Raw genomic sequence first — 21404 nt, forward strand, 5'->3', positions numbered from 1 at the left:
ATTCTGTAAGGGAGGGGGTAACACTGTCCAACAAGAAATGTACTCATTTCCTTAATTATGTAACTATAACCCCTCCATCACTTATCTGATATATTGGATATATTTGTATTTGGTTATTTGAAATTGGATAGGGAACTGGGGAAAACAAGATGAGGGGTGGGGGGAGGGGGGAAGGGAAATGGGGACCATGACATGTGAAAGGGTTTCAATGTGTGGGAATTAAGGCACCATTTATCTGGCAAATATCATGTAACCCTTCTATTAATGACAATAAAAAATATTAAAAAAACAAAAAAATAAAAAAAGAAGGAAAGATGCCCCACCCAGATGTGAATGGATACAGAAAGCAATGGAGATATCCTCTTCAAGCAGAGGATCAAATCTTTAAGACAAGTGAACACAACCAACACCTCTGTGTGTATCCAGCCCCCAGAAGAGAATGAAGGCTTTGAGAAAGTCATTCTCCACAGTTGGAGGTACTTGATCTTTACTTCTGTAGGATGACAGCCCTTCAAACCTGTTCCACTTCCTACCTCTAAATGGACTTAAAAGCAAGAAAAAAATGAGTAGAGTTTTTTGGGTTTAAAAAGATAAAACAAATTCCAGTGTTGCAGATACTCCTGTTATTTTGACAATGACTTTGGGTCTAGATTATCTTGCATCAACTAGGCCATATGAACCTAATAAAATGGAGTTTAAACCACAAGCCCACATCCAGTATCAATCAAGACCATAAGAAAAAAGCCTTGGATTAAGGTAAGGACTTCAAAGCAAGATAACAGAAAGGAAATGAAGTACCCATGGTGTATGAATGAGAGAATGAGCATTGATAGTTGCAAATGAGCCCTAAAATTCTTACAGGAAGTTTATTTTCCATTGTGCATAAGAAATGAATCCTTGAAGGGCTTCAACAACACAGAAAAAAACAACTCATTAAATATTATGAATAAAAATCCTAGTTTGGACAAAATCACTAGAAGCCAAAGAGAAACTATCAAGATAAGCTGGCTGGCCTAATCTGAAAGATCACAGCCAGTGAGAACTCAGAGTCTTAAAAAAAGAATGTATCAGAGAACTTTTATGATAACACCTTGGAAAGTCAAGCTCAGGGAGTATATTATTTTTTCAACTGAAACAGTGCTGAAGGAAATAGAGAGACTATGGACAAAAGAAAGTATGTTTTATATCAACCTGACATCTAACACACCCAGCTCTCTAGTGATATTTTACAGATAATGTATTTTTATTTGGATGCCTTAGAAACTGAAGTTGAGAAATCTATGACTCAAGCTCAGTCACATAAAAACAGAAGAAATGGCAGTAACCACACTACCCAAATGGTTACACTAAACGTCTATCCACACACAACTGGTGTTCTGTAGTTCATCTTGTCTAGTTTTTCAGGATGGAAGCTTCAAGTGGGCAAGGAAGCCATCTTTTTTTTTCAAACAACTTTCAACACACTGAACTGAATCTGCAGTGCTTCCATTTCAAATTATTATATGTCTTTTCCCCATTCTAAAATGGATCAAGATCAGTAAGTATTTATTGCAAGTGTATGGTATATAAGATTATGGGCTGGGGAAAACAAGCATGAAGAATACACAGTTTTGTGCCCAAGGAAAAACTCATCTGAGAAAGAGAAGATCAACTGCTGATCTCATCTTAATTTAAGGCAAGGTATGAGATGAGATGTCACACGAAGAGGAGAAATAACGTGCTGTGGGGATCTGAAAAGGGAGAAGTGTGTCTGATTCCATAATGGAAACAGATCAGGAAATAAAGAAGAGATAAAAGTTAAAATGGATCACAAAGAACTGGCAGGATGTTCACAGAGCAGAAACTCAGTTTAAGGAGGGAAAGAACAGTAGAAGAAACATAATGAGGTAGACATAGAGTTTTAATTCACAAAAAATGTGCTAGCTTACTTGGATAGGAGGTAAATCCAATTTTGTGGGCATTTATGTGTATGTATCTGTCTGTGCATGTATGTATATGCATGTGTGTGCATTTGTGCATGTGTATGCAGTTGTGTGTGGGAGGTGGTCTTTTCACTTAAATTTACAAGTATACATTTAAAACCATTGTGATTGGTAGCATCTTTCTGCAGAAAAAGTAGGTGATAAAACTAAAGATCAAGGGGTCAAGTATAGAGTACCAGCCTACCAAGTGCAAGTCCACAAATAAAAAGAGGATGGAAGGAAAGTTGAGTCACACTTATATCTAAAGTGTTAAAGATTTTGCTGGACACTAGTGGCTCATTCCTATAATTCTACTCTTCAGGAGGATGAGACTTGGAGCAGGAAACTCCATGAGACTCACATCTCCACTTTACTGCCAAAACGCCAGAAGTGGCGCTGTGACTCAAGTGGCAGAGTACCCGATTTGAGTATGAAAGGTCAGAGACACAAGCCCTGAGTTCAGGCCCTAAAAGTGACATACCACACCACACGCACACGCACACACACAACACACACACACACACACACACACACACACACACACACACAGTCTTAAGATTTGAGTAGTTTTCTATTTGTATATTGATAAAATTCATATTTATAAATTTAGAGGGCTAAGGGATTATGAGTCAGATAAAAGAGCCAACTTTCAGAAGGTCAACAAGCTCTTGCTTAGGTTCATAGGAGAACAGTCAGAAATGGATGAAAACCTCAGGAATGGGTGGAAATGCCGAACTGATACATTTCATCTGTTTCTCCTCCTACTCTCCCATTCTCTGTCTTGCTCTGCTCTCGCTCTTTTTCTTAGCTTTTTCTTAGCAATTTATTCAACACTCAATATTTCTACAATCATGCTTAACGCCTATTAGACGTCATGGTAAACAATGGATTTCCAGTAGTCAGATCTAGAAGATCACATACTAAATGGCAATCTATGCTAGAGAGAAGAATGCAGGAGATGGAAATAGAGACTCTTAGATCTTCACAACTTTAGACAGCATGTTATGAGAATGATGGCTGAGAGAAGTACCTATGAATAGAGACCCAAAGAAAGTGAGAAAAAGAACCATTAGGATTCCCGAGAAGGTATGCAAATCAAAGAGAATAGTGAGTGTCTAGGTTATTGGCATGGAGATAGAGCATCAACAGCCATTGTGACTGGAACAAGAGGGAAAGAGGCATATGAGAATGAACCGAGGGCCAGGTAAAGAAGGATCTTGAAAGCCATTATAAGAATGTTAAGAATTTTGTCCTGAGGGAGGTGGAGGCCTTTGGAAGGTTTTGCTATCAAAGGAGATATATGATGAGACTTATGTCTGCTGAGGTTGAAACAAAATAAGTAGAGTAAGGTCAAAAGCAGGAAGATCACTTACAATCCATTTTAATATTTCACCCAAGTAGCAGGAGAGATAGTGAAAAATGGTCAGATTCTGGTGGGTAGAGGCATGCCTGTATCTCAGACACTGAGATTCATCCTTTACTGTGGATGCAAAATTGCAGGAAGAAAGGGTTCTTGGAAGAAAATGGGGAGCTCAGCTTGCACATGTCAAAACTGAGATGTCAGACAACCTATGGAGATGTAGCATGGGTAAATTCTGTAAACTTTAGACTGGCTTCATTCTGATTTTAGGGTCCCTTTCATAAAACATTTAGTTTGGAAACTGTAATTTCTGTCTTTCTCCCTGTCACTGTTTCTCTGTGTGTATATCTGTGTGTGTGTGTGTGTGTGTGTGTGTGTCTGCTTCTCTCTGACTCTCTCTTTTTCTCTCTCCTCTCTCTCTTGTAATTCTCCCAGCCTCCTCCAAGTTTTGAAGCCAGGATTTCCCCCAAGTACCTGGTAACCATGACTGAAATATAATTGTCCACAAAGGCTCTATCTCTCAAAGTATCTAAAAATAGGAATCTACCTTGAACAGCTGGTACTTAGCAAAAACATCCTATATCAGCCATTTTGAATAAAGTTATCTTTGTCTCACTGAACTCTATCTAATTCCATTGATTTGGGATAGCTCTGTGGTAAAGGTAAAGTATCATGTGTACAGTTAGATTCATTTTTCGAGGTTACATTTTGTACAATGAATAGGAACTAGTTTGTTTCCTTAAATATTCAAAACTAATTAAAAATATTGATTTGTTTAGCAATTGCTGCAACCTTGTAATCATTAAAGATGGTTCATGTGGTAGAATGTAAATCATCTTCAGAATTTCTGAAGTATTCTTCCTGGTACAAGGAATCTTCCTTGTTCCAGGAAGAATACTTCCAGTTATTGTTATGTTGAACCTTCTACCATATTGCAAGTATTAGGGAGCCTTAAAGAACCTTTTCAAGAATGGAGAAGGTGGAATTGGTTGATGTTAACTGAAGATACTGCTCACTGATTTAATTAATCCATTTCGTTTTGCTCTGGCTCCACTTTCATTTCTTCAATTCTCTCCCCCCCTCCCGTCTCACTGTCTCTCTGTCTCTTTTGTCTCTCTGTCTCTCTCTGTGTTTATGTCTGTCTGTGTCTGTCTATCTGCCTCTCTCTCTCTCTCTTTGCCTGTCTCTTTCCGTCTGTCTCTCTCTCTCTGTTTCTATGTCTGTCTGTCTGTCTGTTTGCCTCTCTCTGAATCTGTCTGTCTGTCTGTCTATCTCTTTCTGCCATCTTGGATTCCAAGAAGGATACTTTTATGACACGGACTGAAATGATTCCCAAGGAACAGCAAAGATTTGTAGGAGGACAAACTCCCCCTTCCCTAGTCAGCTCTGGAGAAGCTACACCATCACAGAGCAAAAGCAAATCATCCCAGGGGAACCAGAATGCTCCCCTCAAATGCTGACAACAGCAAGAACTTCTCCAGAAGCCCTGGAACTAAAACCAAGGTAATACCACATTAGACCACTGGCTTGAACAAAATTACCATTCTCTAAAGCTCTGTAAATTTCAAATCTCTTCTTTGCCTCCCTTTTCCATGAGTCCCTGTCAGCCTCCTGAGGATAATCTTGGAGTGCTCAGTGCACCCCCGTATCTTTCTTCCAGGTGCAGCCACATTCAATTAAATCTCTTACCATTATTCATCTCCTCAACGACACTGTTGGGATAGAAGGTTGAAGCTAACTTGGAGACTCTAGGAGCTTTTAAAGCTTTCTGTGATAGGTTGATGAAGAGTTATGAAAGGCTGGACTTTCAAACATCACATCAAATTCTCACCTCACTTCCTTTCTCAGTGTCTTGCTCTGTGGCTGTGACTGTTTGCTCTCTGGATTGTGAGAAACACATTTACCCATCCACATTCAAAGAATGGATTCAGTAACACAAAGCACAGTCTGTGAGAGGCCAGACTTCAATGGGGGAGAGCTGCTTTGTAAGATCCTATGTCTGCTGAGCTCCCAAGCAGTTACAGCAAACATTGTGCCATCCTTCTATGCAGATCTCTCTCATCTGGTTTCTTAATGGCTAAGTACTATGGAATGCCTAAGTTTCATTTTGATTGTGTTGGGCATTTGAAACATATGTACTTTGTGGAATGGGTTGGATTTCAGAAGTGGGCTTTGGTTGCATCTATGTCCCTGTTTTGTTCTTTGGGGCTTTACTGGGTATGTACTCTGGGATGCCTATACAGTTTTTCCATCTCATTATGGTCCACCTTCTCCCTGCTAGTCGAATCCTTTCTAATACGCAGTTTGTCTACCTCATTAACCTAGATACCCTCTAGACACATGGACTTTGTAATGACCACATCAGTAAGCATTTAAGTCACTGTATAAGCAAGCTCCTGGTAGCTTTCCACTTGGGGTTGGATGCCTTGTCTTGAAAATAGACTACCACTGACTTTATTTCCAGCATTGGTTCACCTATTTTTATACTTTTGTTTGGTCTGTCCCTTATTTTCCCTGCAAGGGGATAAGTTCTATAACTCAGAAATTTAAAATGTCTGGCTCAGTGACAGCTTGTGGTGGATGCTCTATGCACTTCCCTGCCCCCTGATTCTTGCCTTTTGAAATGGTTCTGTTTCCATTTCCTCTATAAAAACTGAAGCATAAAGGGTGTTGGATTTGAGTAATATTACTAAGAGTATACTATGCAAGTTTTTGCTTTAGGCTACATGATTTTGTCTCTATTAGAGGTAAATGGAATTTAGGGGGAAAAAAACACACAAATCCAACATATGGTTTATCCAAAGCCATTATGAGCAAGAAAAAGCTTCCAAAAGTAAGTTTAGGGTCTAAGTCAAAACAGATAATAGAGAATAGAGAACATGTGTGAATAAGAGAATGGGAATAATCACTAGTTGCAAAAGCAGAAAAATGGCACATATTCAAAAGAAGGCCAGCAGCAGGGGCATGATGCATTTTCACAAGCAAGATCTTGGTAAGGTGCAATTACAATTAGGGTCAGCCAAATTACATTCTTCGGCCTCAGGCCTGTTTGTGTGTGCTAATTTGCACAGCTGTTCAAAAGAAGCTCATTGCTGTTTGTTTGACAGATGCAGAAAACGGGTCCTCACTAATGGCGCAAGTTGCTTTGACACAAACTGATTTCCCTATTGTTAAAACTTACTTGCAATATCAATTGCAAATAGCTCTAACAATCTGAACCTATTCTTTAATGCTGGCATCCTAAGGAGGAACTTTTTTTAAAAAAAATGTGATATCTTTCATTTGAAAGAATCTTACTATCATTGTTACCAATTCCCCTTTATTCTTCTGTAAAGGAGAACTGACTGAAAAAGAGGTAACCATGGGTCATGTATGCATTTCCATTGTTTGGGGAAGATTTTTATGTTAGTCACCTTTGTTTTCCATTGTAATTATTTGAAGTTGATCTCCCTACCTTTGGAAATAAAGCAGATGATTGCATTTGATTCATCAGAAGAGATTTATGAAAGTTAAGATTCTGGGAGAAACAGCTGTTTCTCTTTACTACGACATTTATTTTCTTTCATTGCATAGCAAGTCAGCTGGGAGATGCTACCAAATGTGAGAATGAATGAAACACGAACTTAATGTTCTCATTTGAAAATATTTTTTCCCTAATTATTTTTTATGGAAGACAATAGAGTGTCTTTAAAATAAGTTTTCATCAGTATGAAGAAGATAAAAGACACTTGGAAAATGTAGATAATGTGTATGACAACTAAGAACACAATACCCAAAAAATACTGTGTCTCAAATGGTATAGTTCTTATCTAGCAAGCCTAAGGCCATGAGTTCAAACTCCAATACCACCAAAAGAAAAATAAATAAATCCAGGCACTGCTAGCTAATGCCTATAACCCTAGCTACTCAAGAGACTAAGATCTAAGGATTGTGTTCTAAGCCAGCCCAGAAAAGAAAGGTCCATAAGACTCATCTCTAATTAGCCACTAGCAAACCAGAAGTGGTGCTGTAGTTTCAAGTGATAGAGCACTAGCCTGAGCAAAAGAGCTCAGGGACAGTGCCCCGGCCCTGAGTTTAAGCCCCATGACTGACCAAAAACAAAAACAAAAGGAAAGAAAAGGAAGAAAAGGAGCAGGAAAAAGAAAAATAAAGCATTTTAGGGAACATCAACAACCACAGTTTTGGGGGTACATTTTCATTCTCTTTCAAAATTACAGATCAAAATATTTTGAATCTCCATTCATCTCAGATAATCCTTTCCAATAACCAACATGATCTGGATTGATAGAAATTCAGCATTCCAGTAAATAAAATTAGGGGAAGGAATATTTTTCTTCTCCTGTTGTGGGTGGTGCCTTCAAAATCAGAGTTTGAGACCTCAGATCCAAATCCAGGGATTCCAAATATCAAATCTGGGCACTCACCTACAATTACAAATACAGAAATACAGATAGGAGTCAGGATGAAAAGGAGAAAAAGGAAGTTTATTTGAAGGCATGGGCCCTTTACCAGTGGAGGACAAGGAAACACCTCAGCCCATCTTCCAGGTATAGACAAGAACTTTCAGATTAAATAGGGAAAGAAGTTCAAGCAAGAGCAAAATAACAATGAGTCCTGATCAAAGTATGGCCAGGCTGATCATTAGCAAAGGATTACAGAAGAAACTGCCATCAGCTGATGGAGTGAATCTGATCATGATAAACGATTGGCTGTTTCCTAGTTCCTAGCTTGTTTTATGGAGACACTACTGTTTCTTTTCTTAAGGGTAGTTTCTGCCATCTCTTGTTAGTCAAGATGTAACAGTACTGATCACAATCCTGTCCATAGGCTACTAGGCAACAGCCAGGTAAATAGCTCAGATAGACACAAAATGGAAACAGAGTTACCACATTCCACCCTTCCCCCCACTGTTTTTAGTTCATTCATGGGTCCATGTTTAGGAGATATCTTAACAGTACTAAGAAAAACATAACAATCTGATGATACTCAATGACTTCCTCAGACTGATATAATTAGTAATGGAAACTAGACTTGAATTCTACTCAGGGCAATGTAATCAATCATGCATTGACATTCAAGGTAAGAAACTAATGCCAATTCTTCAACCATGTCCTGGACTACCAATGGTTTCTTTACACTTGGAAATGGAACATTTTGTATTCTTTTCTCAGGTTGACTGTCCATGACATAGACCATTTAATACTGTATATTTTTTTCCAGTCCTGGCCTTGAGCTAAGGGCCTGAGCACTGTCCTTGGGCTTTCTCAAGGCTAGAGCTCTACCACTTGAGCCACAATACCACTTCTGGATTTCTTCCATATATGTGGTACCGAGGAATAGAAATTGGGTCTTCGTGCATGTTAGGCAAGCACTCAACCATTAGGACAAACTCCCAGTCCAATACTGTAATTTTTCAATGTGCCCAAATCAATGGTATATATTCTCAGTGTACTAAGTAATGGAATAATTTTCACTTATCTGATATAATGAAAAGAGAAAACAACATTTTTAGTATTAATTCAACTGTTTCAAAATAAACAAATCTTTAGCTAATCCATTCTTATCATCTCATACAAGGACATGGTTTTTCTTTAACTTTGGTCATGATTTGCCCCAATTCAATCTCTTAAACTATTGTTTGTGGGCTGGCTAGTATCAGTACCAGCAGGAACATGATATTTATGAAAGTACTTATGTACTTAAATGTGTAAAATATAGAACTGCGAAGAGTAGCCTAGTCATAGTCCAATAGAAAATTTGAGAATGCAGTTCAGAAAGTTCCATTTTAAGCAAGATATGCACATGACTTTTTTATGCACAATAACATTGAAGAAATTCTATTGAACTTAATCTTCTAGAAACTAGTGATTTATCTTCTTAAGCTCATGTATTTTAATACTTGATGTCTTTGATGACAAAGTAGCAATCAACTTTCCAGAAAGGTTATAGTTAGTGTATTTTATACTAGAGCTTAAATGACAAACCAAATTTGATCCCATACAATTTTACAGCAGAGTTTCCCTTTTTAAATCTCCCATTGCTATAGCTCCACTGAAGTATAAATTTTCACAATTGCAAAGATATTAGCCCTGAATTGATCCAAAATCATGGTGTTATATGTGAGAAAATGAGATCCCAGAGAAATTTTGGATTATTTGTAAATATTTCAAAATATAAGCAAAGTGTTATTTGTTATGGTCATGCAAAGAGCTCTTATCTGTTCCCACACCAGAATTCAATTGTCTGGCCTAAGGCAGCAATTTTCTTTCTAATGCATAAGTGTTTTAAAAATCATCTACAGGCTAATGTGGGAGAGGCAAAATTATAGTTTTGTGTCAGCTTTTGTGGAAAAATTATGATTAGATTTTAAAGTTATTTATGCTTCATTCATTGATTCTCCTACTTGATCTTTTCAGCAATAAGTTGTGTAATCTTCTGTTTGATCAATGTATTATAAAGTGTATTGTGCTATGTTTTATTCATATCTCAACGCACATAAAAAAATGTTGTTCGCTTGCCGAAAATGTGATAGCAAGGTAAGAAACATAGATGGGATAACTATGGATTGGTCTTGCTGTCGTGAAGAATTTTAGGGAGACTCTTAGAAAGTACTGCAACGATTTCCAAGCTTCTAACTTTAGGTCTCTTGGAAACAAGAGGAGAAGGGTATGGGATGTGTTCAGAACACAGCATTGGCTGTTATCATGTTTCCAACACTGAGATTGTTATAGAAATTCTGCAATATAATTTCTGTTCAACAAATAATGCCCCCAGAAATCAAGCAAGCTCTCTTGTTCTTCTGAGATTATCAGTAGTAATCAATATATCTGGCTACTCTTTATTCAAAAGCTTTCTCTTGGAATTTCAATGGTAAATTCTGAATCAACTTGTCTAAGCTAAGTATTTATTTCATAAGACAGGTATGGATGTTTCTCAGAAGATATTTTTAGATGAGATTAATATTTGAACTGGTAGATTTAGAGTACAAACCATCAGTCTCCTCAAAATGTATGGGTTTCCTCCAATCAGTTGAAGGTCTGGGAAAAAGAAAAAAAAAAACTAATCTTCCCAAGAAATAGTCAATTCTATCTACAGACTGCCTCTTGGCTGGAGTTATAACTGTAATTTCTTTTGGATTTTTAGCTTATTGTTCTTACATGAAGAAATTCCTTCAAAATTTCCTTTTCCTCTCTTCCTCTCTCTGTCTCTGTCTCTCTCTCATCTCTCTCCTTCCCTCTTTCTCTCTTTCCTTCTCTCATCCTTTTTCCTCTCTTCTCTCTGCTCCACCTCCTCCTCCTCTCTCTCCTTTTCTCTCTCCTTTTGTTACCATTATTTTCTGGGAAGTCCTCACTAATACATATCTCTTTTTGTATTGTGTGCCATAATAATTCAGTTTCTTTATTGGTCCCTCTTCCTAATGAATTTCTAAAACTTAGTGGCCCAGGACTCAATTCTAAGACTCTTCTCTTCTTGCAAGACATTCTGTCTATATACCCTTTAACCATTTTCAGATTTTAAATGACACATCAGCACTAGCCAGTCTCACATCTTCAACCTTGGTCTTTTGTTAGAACTTTTTTTGCCTGTTGTGGGGATTGAACTCAGGACCTCAGCACTATCCTTGGACTTTTCTCAAAACTAGAGCTCTACCACTTGAGTCACAGCACCCACTTCCAGCTTTTTTTCCTATGTATGTGGTACCAAGGAGACGAACCCAGGTCTTTGTGCATGCTAGGCAAGCACTCTACCACTAGGCCAAACTCCTGGTCCCCCTTTTGTTAGAACTCCCAAGTAGACAAGTTCATGAATATATCCTCCAGGAAGTGGTCTTGCAAAATTAATGTGACCCAGAACAAACCTTGGCTTCTTCCTTGAACCTGCTTACTGCCCAGTATTTCATTTCCTAGTAAATAGAAACATCATGAATGAATTTTTCATGTACCTGGGACTCATTCTAAGATGTATTATACCTATGTGATTATTTCACTTTCTGAAATAATCTAAAATATGTCTGTGCCCAAGCATTTCAGCTAAGGGATACCCAATTTGTATTTATTCTGCATGCTAGTAATCATGCCCAGTGATAAGTCAAATTGTTACTTGGTCACTAAGAACATTCAACGACTTCCCCTTAAAACAAAAACCAAGCCTCTGTCATCTAAGCAATGGCTTTCTTCATGTTTTTTACACTATCTTGGATGTTCTAGCATTCTTTGTTTCAACATACACCATTTCCTCTTGTTTAAGTCCTTTCTCTATCCCTGTTCCCTTCTCTTTTGTGTGGTATCTTTATTTCCTGGAACTTCTATCCAGACATTGGTTAGATGCTCTGTAAAGAGGTCTTTCTTGATCACTTAAACTCTGATGATCATCCTGCAATGTCATTTGAAGTCTCAGTATAACACTTAACATACTATTACATTCACTTTGTTTTTTATATTTTGATTGATTTGATTTTATATTTTCATCTTTCTTCCATTGAAATGTAAGTTCATAAGCATGTCTTATGTAGTTGTGTGTGGGTTTTTTTTTTGGCAGTCCTGGACTTGAGCTCAGGGTTTAAGCACTGTCCTTGGACTTTCTCAAGGCCAGAACTCTATCATTTGAGCTTCAGCACCAATTCCAGCTTTTTTATTTCTATGTATGTGTTACTGAGGAATCGAACCCGGGTCTTTGTGTATGCTAGGCAAACACTCTACCACTAGGCCAAACTCCCGGCCCCTAGCTGTTTTTTTTTTTCTGTTTGTTTTTGTTTTTTTTTTTTTAATAACAGTGTCCCAGGTACCCAGAACTGGACCTCACCCAAATAAAAAACTCATTAAAGAAGAATAAATGTACTAAAAGCTCACAAAACCCATGCAATACAATGTTAACAGTTGTGAATTCAGGATATGGAAATATAGGTGTCTGGTATATTGTCCTTTACACTTCAGTATTTTTATCATAACAAAGTGCATATCCATAGAGGTATAATTGGAAGACCCATCTGAAAGCAGTTGCTTATTGAATTCTAGAACTAGTCATTTGGGATGATAATATAAACTCACTGAGAGGAGGAGAGCTGTGAGTCTAAAAATGAGAAATGCTATAGGAAGACTTGCATTAAAACTGAAGAGTGAGCTAGTGCCCTGCAGTTTCTCTCTCAGGATAGATGGTATACAGCCTAGAGTGCTCCACCTGCCTTCTATATCTGTAGAATGCAGAGTGAGAACATGCCTGAGCTCCAGGAGGGGTCAGAGCCAGTGAGTAAGGATATTCCCAGAACAGCCTAGCAGTGCCCTAAGGCCACAAGTCTGTTAGGCCTCTGCGTGTGTGTGTGTGTGTGTGTGTGTGTGTGTGTGTGTGTGTTTAGTTTCTTCCTTTGTAAAAAAGAGGGAGCTAAATAAAATAACCCCATTTATAAGTCATTTCTATTTTCCTAAACACTTATAGAAATTCATTTAGGAATAACTAACTCCAAGTCTGGTGCATTGGCTTATATCTGTATCTGTAGCTATTCAGGAGGCTGAGATTGGGAGAATCACTATTCCAGGCCAGCCCATATCACTGTCTCCACCCCCCAAAAAATTGTCTCCATCAATGATAAGTTGAATGCTGCAGTACACTCCTGTCTTCTCAGTTGGTCAGGCCTATTTTGGGCAAATAACAAGCCCTTGTTTAAATATATATATATATATATATATATACACGCATATATATCACCAAAAAAAAGAATGTGAGTAGAGTGCCTGTCCAGCAACCACAAAGCCTTCAGTACCACACAAAAAAAACCCACAGATATCAAGTGCTTCAGTCAAACTTTTCAGAGCCTATACACTGCATTAATACAGGAATTTCTTTACAATGCAGACCCTTGTGATTAAAATGGAGCAGGCTCTTGTACCCATAGCACTCACATTCCACAGAATCTTTCTGCACATAGGAAGGAGGGCTCAATTTTCATCTTAGGCCTACTAAATTTGAAGGGATCTGCACTTTAGCAAACATTCTCAGCAAATACCCATGCACATGAAGTGCCACGTGGACTCCCCTATAATATATATCCCAGATTTCTGTGTAGTAATGGCAGCCACCAGTCACCTCAGGAGAATTTCAGGACATCTATGTTTTAATTTGTATCATCTTTTACAAACTTCTTATATAAACCTGACATTGCTAAATATCTAAAATAGTTATGTGACTCCTGTTACCACATCCATTTACAGATGAGGAAACAAATATTCAGTCAAATGAGATGTACAGATTACATAGTAACAGAGCCTGTAAATCTTACAACATCATCTCTGCTACTCCTGGGAGGTAGGATGTGTCTGGAAGCAATCCCTCCCTCCCCCAACCTGTACCATGACTTTACTTCAGGGAAATGTCTTGGAGCTGCTGCTCAACGCTGAATTTTTTTTAATTCCTACCTTAGGTACTGCAAAATAAATCACATCCTCCAAGTCATTCTGAGTCAAGCAAAAAAAAAAATCCAATTATCACCTCACTTGCTGTCATCATAAATCTCTTCCAATCCCCAGAAACTAAGAGATAACCTTAAAAGTACTCACTCCAGCTGCTTATGATCTTCTCAAGCCTTTCTGCTCAGTCCCTGAACGTAGGCCCAAGTAAGAAAGTCAAAGGGATAGATATCTGGGTTCAAATTCTAACCTTTCTTACCAGATATGACATATCGGTAAAATGGTTCAATCTCTTCAGGCCTTAGTGCCTACTCTAGGATATTGCTTACCTGTCTATAAAGATGGTGGTTAGAATACAGATGATGAATGCCTCATTCTTTACATAATCATTAGCTCCTCTGTGAGTTGATGATTCACCTCTACAAAAGTTTCCTCATCTGTGAAGTTGGGGGGGGGGCAGAACAGAACAATCCCTGTAGTCTTTTCCATATTCAACATTGGAAACATTTAAAATGTTTACACTTCAGGTTCTGCCCATCTACTCCTAATTCAAAGGATGCCTTTATAGAAATAAAGGCAAAGGAGGCAGATTTCATATGATTGAAATATGAGACTGTTTCCTGATTGAATGAGATTTCCAAGAACACTTAGAGGACATACACCAGAGAAGTTATTATAGTTTGATGTTTATGACTATAAATTCAATGAGATGGGTCATGCCCCAAAAAAGAAATATGTCCTTTAAATCACTGGAGTCTTAAAATTGCTTTGTCTAAATTGGAAGAATGGATACCAATAGACATGGGCCTTACCCCCATAAAAATTAAGAGTTAAAGTGACAGTGCTGTGCTATAGTCTACCTCATCACATCTCCTTGAGAACAGGACAGTCAATTTGTGGTATTCTCAACTGGACCCTTCATCTGTGAAGTCCACAAGAAAATGATGTCTTCTTATTTTCTATCTTATTTGGATTTGTGGCTCTCTTTGAAAGCCATGATTATTTTATTCTTGAAGGGAAAATAATAAGGAATGAAAATTAGGAGTTTCCAAAAGCCTTTTTAGCGGACATGCTTAGCCACCATATACTCTTCCATTGCATCTGCAAGAGGATGATAATCGATGTACATACATGAATATGGAGCCTACAGACCTGAGATGATAGCTGGGGTTTGGAGAAATAGGAGAGAATGGTGGTAGGGATGGTGTTGATTATCATGCAATGTACTCATAAGCTGACATATAGAATTCAAAACCTTTGCTACAACTACAAAGAAGAAGAAGGAGAAGGAGAAGGAGAAGGAGAAGAAGAAGAAGAAGAAGAAGAAGAAGAAGAAGAAGAAGAAGAAGAAGAAGAAGAAAAGGAGGAGGATGAGGAGGAGGAGGGGAATAGGAGGAAGAAAAGAGGAGGAGGAGGGGACTAGGAGGAAGAGGAGGAAGAGGAGGAAGAGGAGGAAGAGGAGAAAGGAAGAGAAAGGAGGAGAAAGGAGGAGGAGAAACAGGTGCCTCATCACCCTCTACTATATTCAACACCATTTTCAGATTTTAAAAAGTTAAAAAACAGTTTCATATGGCCTTAAAATATGTAAATATTCTTTTCTGAGGTCACTGTTATGGTTATAATTGTGGAACTTGTGAACCAACTAAGGGATAACTAGAAATAGAACACTTGCTAATTTTTTGAGCTTTAGAGGAGAATTTCATATTTTTTGCCTTAAATTGACTCATGTTGTTTAAAGAAAAAAGGCAGGAAACAACCAAAAAGATTCATTCACCCGGAAACAACATATAACAACCAGAAGTGGTTTTATGTCCCCACTGGTTATTTGATTATCTTCCTGTGGATGATGCTGTGTCCTGATGGTACAGACACAGTGGGTAACTGCTGGATCTTCATAGGAGTCATGCAGGTAAAAGGCAAAAACTAGACTAGAAGTTGCATTCTTCACTGTCACACACCCACAGAGGAAAGTGCAGGCATGTAATTTTGTTTAAGAAAGTCCATGGCAAATTACATATGTTGCTACTTTTCTTAAATTTCATCCATATATTTCTAGCATTTTGAGTGAGAAACCAGGAAGTGTACTTAGAGGACTATTGCATTGCTTAAGCTAAATATGGCTCTCAAAAAGCAAGGCCCATGAACTGAACTAAAACCCATATTCATTTAGACCCAAAATAGTTGATCAATAATTTCTCAAAAAATAAGCAGAGTGGCCCTGTCTCCTCAAGGAAAACACTTCTTATCTGTTATTTCCAATGATATAATGTGAGCTTCCAAAGGAAAGTTAAAATATTGGAAAACTTACATCTGCCAACAGGAGCATAAGAGCTTCCCAATAAGCTGAAGCTTTTTCTAATGACATCCTTGGTCATATTAAATATTTGACTGTAGCTAATTAGGAAGCCAAGATCTGAAGTCTGTAGTTCAAAACCAGCCCAGGCAAGAAAGTCCATGAGACCGTTAGCTCCAATCAACTACTCAGAAAAAGCTGAAAGTGCCACTGTGGTTCAAATGATAAATTGCTAGCCTTGAGCTCAAAGAGGCTCAAGGAAAATGACCAGGCCCTGGGTTTAAGCCCTAGGGCAAGCAAAAATAATTTTTTGAAAGAGTTGCCCATTTAAGGGAACCAATGTTTTTCAGATGATTAATTCACAATTTTACAAAGTCATGTTTTTACCTAGCATCCATTTCAATTAAAACCACTGGATTTTAAATATAAGAAATTAATCAATGTGGCTTCAGATTCTACATTATAACTAATCTTGTAGAAACTCCTATATATTTAAGTTGAATATAAGGCTAAAGAATACATTGAATTATTTGAAAAGTCTGTTGAAATAGCTCTTACTTTCCCAACTACATATTTATATAGGCTGAAATTTGCTGCTTTTGGCTTAAGTGGAACATTGCAACTAACAAATATAAATGCAGATATGATAATGCAAGTTTTCTCCATTAGCCAGATATTAAAAAGGCTGGAAAAAAATTAAAGCAATGAAATACTGATTAAAAATTTGGAAATTTTCCATAAGATATATGAATACAGAAAGAATTTATTATTACAGTGGTATGAATTACCAATTGGTCTTAAAGGTCTACTTTAATTCTAATATGGGAATCATATAAACAAAAGACTCTTCAGACATTTCAAAACTTACAAGTGCAAGGAAGTCCTGAGGTCCAAAGTTTAAGACCTGCCATAGCAGATATAAAACTAGACTATAGTGCTGGATTAGGTAAAAAATAAAGATACTGTGTCATTGATACAAGAACATTTGAACGTGTCAAGTAAAGAAAGCAGTCCAGAAATTGACTCTTCTCTATTATAATTACATACTATGGCAAGGTTTTTAGATTAGGAAAAAAATATGCATAAGGCAGGGTCAAGAAAGGAAACAGATGGTGCTGGCAAATAAGGTAACTGAAGAAATTTTAATAAATGAACTGTTTTCAAAGGTATGAACAGAGTTAAGGAGAGTTAGGGAGAGTTAAGGGAAAGGGAGAGAAGCGCCATGTTGTTAGAAACAGCAAGATTCCTTACACCCTAGTCTGAAGTGTGAAAGGGAAGAAAGAATGCACAGAAGAAAGGAATCTTCCTTTTGTGGCTGTAGGAGATAGTTTTCAGTTGGAATAAGTATGGTCTCTTCAGAAGAGAAAAGCCCATTGCAATCAGCAGGCCAGCCAGAAGGGAGCCAGTGAAACAACTAAACCTCACTCTAGTCCCATCCTTCTCTGACCTTTTGCTGGCACCTCCTGTTGGTCAAACACAACTGACAGTCAAATCTTTCCAGAGAACAGAAATCAATAATGCTGGAAAGAGATTCTGGAAAGGCAAATATAAGATATTTGTTTCTGTCTTCCTCTTTTGCTTCTGAGCCAAATATCTCCATTTTTTGGTGTGGATTTATTACAAGTCTCAAAAGTCTTCCTGTTATGACCAATTGTGCTTAAATCATTCTGAGATCTACTACATGTTCCCTTGCCCTTAATTTTGTAAAAATGCAGATGGTACCTAGAGCAAGGTAACAGTTATGGTACTCATCCTAAGCAGAAAAAGAAGAGCAAGTAATGTGCTAAGGTTAAAAAAATGTACATTTCTTGAAAGGTACCATGTCGTTAGTGGAAGCTGGCTGGCATTATGGGGAAAACGAATCAAGCATCCACAAAACAGTTCTGAGTTCTCTATATCCTGAACATTTGTCTCCTTGTTGGTATTCTCCTTGGGACCTTATACTTGTAATACAAATAATATACACAAAATCAATTTATCATATTGTACATATTACCTTTCAACATAAAATATATTAGTAATTAACTATTTTAAGACATAAATGCTAAAACAGAAACAATGTAAAATTGTTGGCCCAGAAAATTGGGTTGTGCGAACAATAACATACTTACTTAGTTACTTATATAGCTGGCATGCACAGACCTTCTCAGGTATAAGACCTGAAAAACTTTTATGCTGATATTTTAATTGATAAGCATAAATTCATGGACTAATTCAATTTAAAAATAAACATCAGCATGCATAGAGCCAGATTGCTGGGTTATTACTAATAGAACATACATTTTGGGGGGCCGGGAGTTTGGCCTAGTGGTAGAGTGCTTGCCTAGCATGCACGAAGACATAGATTCGATTCCTCGGCACCCCACATACATAGCCAAAAGCTGGAAGTGTTGCTGAGGCTCAAGTGGTAGAGTGCTAGCCTTGAGAAAGTCCAAGGACAGTGCTCAAGCCCTGAGCTCAAGCCCAGGACTGGCAAAAAAAAAAAAGAACATACATTTTGGAAGGGGGATAAGCATACTGGGGATAAACTCTTGAAAGTCAAATTTATGTTTTGCTAGAGTTTAATTATCCCACATTAAAAAAATCAATAGGTATTTATAAAATACCTTTATATGTATGCACATACCAAACTTTTTTTTTAACTTAAACTAAAATAAACCTTAGTGAGACCCATCCAGCATTCAAGGAACAAATATTAATACAGAATTTCTTGATATTCAAAAAGTTGAAATTATAAGTTTAGTGGTAGTAACGTGTTGGTTTCAAGGCCTCAAAACTTATATGTTAGTAAATCTTCAATAAAGCAAGCTTTGATGACATAATTACTTTTGGCCTTTTTTCCCCCCTTTTTCTTTCTTATTCATGGAAACTTCCTGACTATTGATTTGCAGCAGATAGTATAGTAGTATTGGAAAATCTAATAGCAGATACCAGATTTCTTGATTCTGCTCTAGAATACTTTGAACTACAACTGGAAAATGAATGCAACATGGACTGGCAGTGTCCTATAGCCCATACTTGATGAATGGATGGCTTTTTCTATTAATTTGCTGTGACCCAAACACTTGACACAAACAACTTAATGAGATTAATTTAGGCCCATGATTTTAGAGGGTTCCACTATGGTCACTTGACTGAGGCAAAAACATTATGATAGTGGTGGCAGGTACAGTGGAGTTGCTCAACTCATGGAGACAAGAAAGCAAACTAAAGGACTTCAGGAAAGGGCCCAGGAAAGATATATCCCAAGTACAAGCCTTCAGTGACCACTTCCTTTTACTGGTTTCTGCCCCTTTCCCTTTCTCCATCTTCAAGTAGTGTCACTGTACCATAAATCCAAGAGAAAGATCTGCTTGGTGGCATTTGCCAATTTCTATGGTATAAATTCTTTCCCGTAGGCCAATTTCAAGCCTCAGTATATTTCCACTGAATATGGAGTTAGGAAGGGTTCACATATAATCCATTTTTGCAAGCTCTTGAAAGCCAGCTTTAGCAAACTACCATGGGATCTTCAAAGACAGTGGCGATTTATTACTTGTCACAGGAATCTATTACCATGGCTATTTCCATCATTACACACAATTAAACCTAACGTGTAGCCAAATTTCACCACAAGGTCAGTTTGAAAAATTAATTTTTCCTGCTTGTGTTCTCCCCCCTCCCCAGTTTATATTGTCACAACTACCATTTTATCTATATCTACAAGGCTTCCTACTCCATCTGTGCAAAATGAATGAAGAGGACCATCCTAAGGCTAAAGAAAATAAATTATTAACCCCTTGTAATCATGGAAAATAAATTGGGAGCATTTGTCAAAGCTAAAGCATATAAATATAAAAGATTCTATTTCAGGGACAAGGATTTATCATGTTTAAAGGTAGGTGAGAGCGAGGGTAAAATTGCACAGTTCTTAAGTCTAGCGTAATTCTGCTGCCCCAAATACCCACTTGAACCAAGAAACAACCATCCTCTGAATTGTACAATGGTCCCTGCCAGTAGCTTCTTAGTTCCCCTCTTCCTATTCTTCAAGAAACAAATTGCTTTCTTTCCTTATGGAACTTCATGCCCCTGTTCTGTTTCCTTCCTAAGATGTTTTGTGTTTAAGCAGTAACCTTGCTGTATCACTCAGAAATGACTTGTCAAAGAACATCATCCTTACCATCTTTCCAGGTTCACAGACAATCTGCTCTGCAAGACTTTTCGAGTGTTGGTGCTCCAGTCATTATTCATGAATGCTTTCCTATTATTTCAGTGCCTGGCTTATATGTTGATCATCTCATGTTTAAATTATTATTTCATCCTAGTGCCTACAAAAACAATGAAATAGCTAAATCTGAAAGAAGGAATAGAGTGCAGATGGATTTAAAAATGGGGCTCATTTCATTATTATTCATTTTCATTTCTTCTCTAGTATCCACCAGCATCAAGACAAACTTCAGCAGTTACCTTTAAGAAACCGAAATTAATGTGATCTCTTTGACCTTGGGTTTGACTCAACCAACAAAATGTATCTCACATATGTCAGTTTCTGTTCTTCATTTTAAAATGGATAGCTAGAATACGCAGAGTGTCCTGTGTGTCAAATTCTGCTCTATGTGTGCATCACATGGTTTAAATATATGAATCTAAACAAGACCTCAGCAGGACAGTAACAGTACAACTGAGCAACGAGTATCCTTGTGGCTCTCCTAGAGAGCCCTGTGCTCTGTCCAGTGGTCTTGAGATCTTTTATTTCTTCTCACCTGCTAAGTCCTCAGTTCCCAGAGTGCTGACTCTCAGTGCCTAGAGTTCCAGCATTACCTTTCAACCATATGTACCCAGATAGTTCTCTTGTTTACTATGTTGGAGGAACACTCATGTGGACCTTCCCTCTATGCAGACCGAGTAACTTTCAAAGGTCCAAACTCTCTCCATTACCACATTCTACCCATTGGATAGAGCTGCATTTTTCTACCATGTCTATACAGCAACTTCTGCTCTGTTTTGTCACTCTAAGACTGACCGAAGCCTGCTATCCAACAACCCAAAATCTCTCCCAGCTCCTAACATATTTTGTAATGGAACTTTTTATTTTCCCCAGTGGATCTTTTATATGCTATAGACACTTCTTCATAAAATGAAGTTAACTGTCTGGATGTATGCTTGGTACCTCCTCCATCCTGTTTATCTGACTGCTGGCATGAGGAAGCTGCCATGCAATCGAAATGGGACTGAGACAGAAAACAAAAATAAGACTTCTAATCACATATGCCTCCCTTTTCTCCTTGAGACTTTACGAAAGTTAGCAGACATTTGAGAACCCACTTTTTTTCCAATGGTAAAATAAAGAATAATGGTATCTAAGTGGCAGGGTAATCATTTGTGTTCAATGTCATATGTTAAAGAACATG

Source organism: Megascapheus bottae, chromosome 17 (genome assembly GCF_031878675.1).
Source record: "Megascapheus bottae isolate mThoBot1 chromosome 17, mThoBot2.hap1, whole genome shotgun sequence".
In the NCBI taxonomy this organism is placed as follows: domain Eukaryota; kingdom Metazoa; phylum Chordata; class Mammalia; order Rodentia; family Geomyidae; genus Megascapheus; species Megascapheus bottae.